The sequence below is a fragment of the Coenobita brevimanus genome, chromosome 73 (assembly GCF_032717465.1).
Source record: "Coenobita brevimanus isolate Jiangsu-jjx chromosome 73, ASM3271746v2, whole genome shotgun sequence".
Lineage (NCBI taxonomy): Eukaryota > Metazoa > Arthropoda > Malacostraca > Decapoda > Coenobitidae > Coenobita > Coenobita brevimanus.
The window spans coordinates 32,576,592-32,581,292 of NC_137026.1; the positions used below are offsets into that span (position 1 = coordinate 32,576,592).

The 4,701-nt window shown below is 40.9% G+C and overlaps 1 pseudogene across 1 annotated transcript; it reads left to right on the forward strand.

Moving 5' to 3' along the window:
* Positions 1-328: 328 nt before the first annotated feature.
* Positions 329-4,492, forward strand: LOC145407400 (rhythmically expressed gene 2 protein-like; annotated as a pseudogene). The gene is made up of 3 exons (XR_013898724.1): positions 329-382; positions 625-714; positions 3,873-4,492. The product of XR_013898724.1 is annotated as a rhythmically expressed gene 2 protein-like (transcript).
* The last annotated feature ends 209 nt before the right edge of the window (positions 4,493-4,701 follow it).

A 4,701-nucleotide genomic window follows, 5' to 3' on the forward strand; every position in this document is an offset into this window, starting at 1 on the left:
GTTAATTTGTAGCTGTTGAAGAAAGGTTATTGCATTTACAGTATATATATAGGTTACAATGTTTACTGAAGAAATTCTGGTTCTAGTAGCCTTTTTTTTTTTTTTTTGCTGTAGTAACCAAACTTGTTATTTGTTTCACTTATTTACCTATTTAGGAGTTCCCGGGACAGAGGATTTCATGCCTATATGTCCAGATTCTCTTGCTCTTCAGAAAACCAGTATTCTGCTGTTATAGTTTTTGTTGGTCTTTAATGCTGCCTCGTAGGTATAGATTGTTTGTTGGTCACTCCATAATTTTTTAATTCTCTTTACATTTGCTTTCAGGTTGCTTGAATGTGATGCTACGACTTATAACACTTGATGCCACTAACACCATTCTCAAGTAAGTGCAATTTATTTGTCATCCTTCTCTGAATGGTCATCTTTCTCTTTGGCCCCTATGCTATATATCAGATTGCTGTTATTCACGAGACAGTCGAATTCAAATGAATCTTAGTCGTGTAAGGCAGCTCAAAGATTCTCTCTCTCTTCTTGAGAGTATCCCAGTGTAGAGTAATGTTTGGATGTTTGCTTTGACAGTTAGTTACACTATTGTCTTGCTAATATCCATGTTTTTGTTAACAGGTTCCGGAAGCTTCCAGTCGAGCAGTATGCAGCCATTGGGAAACTGTATGGTTTAAACCCTGATGTGCAAAGCCTTAATAAAGCCTTTAGGTATGTTATATTGTACTGTACTTCCTTATGTAATGTTTAGTGTAGTAATTCATGTTTTTAAGCCAACTCTTTGATGTGCTTATTCTATCTTGAGTCCTCTGTGAATTACAGAATTTTGTACTGTATTATACTTACTCTCACCCTGCCCTAGGGTGGGAAAGGAGGTCCGGATGATGAGGATGAGGATATTTTTTACAGTTGATGATGCTTGGTCTTTGAAGTGCAGTGACAATAGGGAGTTTGAATGCTATGTGAATATGTGGCTCATTTCACAGGAAGTGCTGCCCATTTTTATGCTTTCTCTTTCCTGGTATATTTTAATAAGAATAAGGGTCAGGATAATGATGATAGTGGTGCTGATGATTATGATGGTGATATGTTGATGATGCTATGATGTTGGCTGTGGTGATATGATTATGACAATATGACAGTGACAAGATGAAGATAATATTTCCAGTCAGTTGTAGGTGGTAACGCTGCCTTTGCAACCAGAAAGCCATAGGAGTCTATTTTTACATCTTTGCCCTCATATGTCAGTCTTTTGGCTCCCAGAGTGCACTGCTTGTATCTATGAGTAGCAGTGAGTACAGTATTATTAGATATGAATTATGAGCTTGCATTTCAAGGTTTTATATGGCTGGCTGTTTCATTTGTTTGCTTTTTTACTTTTCACTTTTCATTTAGGGTGGCAGGTCAAGTGAAGAGGGATAATCATGATATTATAGGTGAGCAGTGTGTGAAGAATGATGAAGGAAGGGTAGTGGTGAACAGTGAGGATATTAAAGATGCATGGAGAGAGCATTATAACCGGTTGTTGAATGAGGAGTTTGACTGGGACAGGGAAGGTTTGGAGCCAGCAGATCCAGTGTCTGGCCCTTGGCCTTTGATTGATACTGCTACTGGGAGTGAGGCAATAGGCAGGATGAGGGTGGGGAAGGCAGCAGGTGTGTCTGGGTTGACTGCCGAAATGCTGAAGGCCTCAGGCGATATAGGGGTGAGTTTAGTCACTGACCTGATAAATAGGATTATTTATGAGTGTGTTGTCCCAGATGATTGGCTGAAGAGTTGTAATTGTAAATGTGTATAAAGGGAAGGGTGATGACCTGGAAAGAGGAAATTATAGAGGTATAAAGCTTTTAGATCAGATAATGAAGGTAATGGTGAGAGTTTTAGGAGGTATGATTAGAGAAAGAGTGAATATTGATGAGATGCAGTTTGGGTTTATGCCAGGTAGGGGGACCACTGATGCTATATTCATTGTTCGACAGCTTCAGGAAAAATATATTGGTAGGAGAAGAGATCTTTATTTTGTTTTTGTTGATTTGGAAAAGGCCTTTGACAGAGTCCCTAGAGAGGTGGTGAAGTGGGCAATGAGAAAGCTTGGCTTGGAGGAGTGGCTGGTTAGGGTGGTTATGGCTATGTATGTGGGTGATCACACCCAAGTAAGAGTGAATGGAGATTTGAGTGATGAGTTTTCCGTGAATGTTGGTGTGCATCAGGGGTCAGTCTTGAGTCCCATGTTGTTTATCATGGTACTTGAAGCCCTTTCATGTGACTTTAGAAACGGACTCCCGTGGGAGTTGTTGTATGCTGATGATTTGGTGTTGATTGCAGAGAACGAAAGGGAGGCGGAGGAAAGGTTTAGGAAGTGGAGAGATGGTGTGGGGCACAAGGGTTTAAGGGTAAATGCAGATAAAACAAAAATGATGATATCTAGGATTGGTGGCGGTGCTGTCAAAGATGAGGGAGAGTGGCCATGTGCAGTTTGCCACAAGGGCGTGGGAAGTAATTCCATCTTGTGCAGTGTGTGTGATAAATGGGTGCATAAGAGATGTAGTGGTATCAGAGGTAGACTGCGATATAATGCTGATTTTATGTGTAAGGCATGTCGGGGTGAACAGGTGGAGATTGTCAGACGTGAAAGGATTTTGCTGGTGAGTCTCTTGAGTGTGTGGAAGAGTTTTGTTATTTGGAAGACATGTTGTGTGCTGGAGGTGGGGCTGGAGCTAGCTCTGAGGCTAGGGTGAGAAGTGGTTGGAAGAAGTTCAGGGAGCTCCTGCCTCTCCTGACATTGAGAGGACTCTCCCTACGTGCTAAGGGGTCTTTGTATGCAGCATGTGTTAGGAGTGTAATGCTGTATGGTAGTGAGACCTGGGCAGTGAAGGTGGAAGATATTCACCTGCTCAGACGTACAGAAATGACAATGATTAGGTGGATGTGCAGTGCGTCCCTGCGTCCAAGGCCTGGAGGGGCTGGGTTTACAATGGAAGAGCTATGTGGTAGGATGGGACTGGAGTGTATTGGTGTTGTGATGAGGAGAGGTAGATTGAGATGGTTTGGACATGTGGAGAGGATGGGGGATGATAATTGGGTGAGGAAGGTGAGAAGTGTTAATATTGGGGGTGGGGTTATGAGGGGTAGACTGAGAAAGACATGGGACGAGGTCATTGTGACCTCAGGGTTAAGGGACTGAACAGGGAGGCTGCAATGGATCGTGCAGCATGGAGAGCTGCCATTAGGTGACCAAGGCCGACACATGCAAGCATGTTGGAGCCTTTAAAAACGAAAACGATTTTGCAAGAAAAGTGATACAGTCAGACATCACTTAAAGTCGAGGATATATGCAGGCAAAATGCTACTTTATGTGAAACAACTGTAAGTTGAACATGCATCGTGTCTAACTTATAGTTGTTTCAAGTTCATGGTTGTTGAGATAAAAGCACAAAAAATGTTCATAGCTGTCTGACATAAAAACAACTTTATAAGGAATCATAAAATTTTTTACGGTTACAAGGATTATTATAGTGGTATTAGATTCCATTTGTTTTTATAAAGTTTCAGTAATTGGAGTGTTTCATATATGTAGAGATGCTCCACTTACAGGACCGGAATCAGTGCTGTGGGAAAGGAGGTGCATGATTCGTGGCAGAATTGCTGCAAGTTTGAATTCATGCTAACTCATTATCATATGTTTCAAACAGTATTACCAAATCTCTCCTTTCATTGAAATGATTATATAATAACATTTATACAAGATATTCATTGCCGATATTTTAGTAAATAACAATGCTATAATATTAATCATTTGTCTGCAGAAAGTAGGGTGCCCCCCCCCCCTGAAATCCATACTTGTACTTATGTTTAATAATTTTTTGCAGACTGACTTTCAAGAAATTAGAACAAGAATCGCCCAATTTCGGTTCAGAAGGCCTTGGGTGGCAGAAGTGGTGGCTGTCTCTGGTGTCAGGTACATTCAAAGGAGCTAACTGCATTGCTGATGAAGCCACATTAAACCTAGTGGGAAACCACCTCATCAAGCATTTTTCAAGTGCAGCTGCATATGAACTTCAGGATGGAAGTGTGCAGCTGTTGGAACAGATATCCAACTATCCTGTGAAAGTTGGCATCATTTCAAACACTGATGAACGATTGGAGGGGATTCTGGTTCAGCTAGGAATCAGGCATTACTTTGATTTTATTCTCACCTCATTTTCTGCCAGTCTCCAAACCAGATCCAAGAATATTCCAAGGGGCTCTGACTCTTGCAGGCAGCCATGTGGATCCATCAGCAGCATTACATATTGGAGATGACCTGAAGAAGGACTATTTAGGTGCCAAATCATGTGGGTGGAATAGCATCCTAGTGTCAGCTAATTGTCAGAAGGAGTGTGAGGACTCTGGTCTTGAATATGACGGAGCCTTTATGTTCAAAAGCTTAAAAGAGATCTTGCCTGTACTTGAAACTTATAAATTTGAAGGGGACATCAATTCTAAGTAACCTCTGTATTTTAAAGCCTTTTGTGTCCAAAAGCTTCATAGAACTCATGCCTGGGAACTTTCAGATTTGAAGGAGACTTTCCAAGTTGCCTTAGCATTTATAATATATGATTTTTCAGATGAATTTTGCAGTCATGTAAATTCTGAGCATAGAGTATAGCAGTTTTGTTTATGTTATGATATCTCGGCATAAAATATACTGATTTAGTT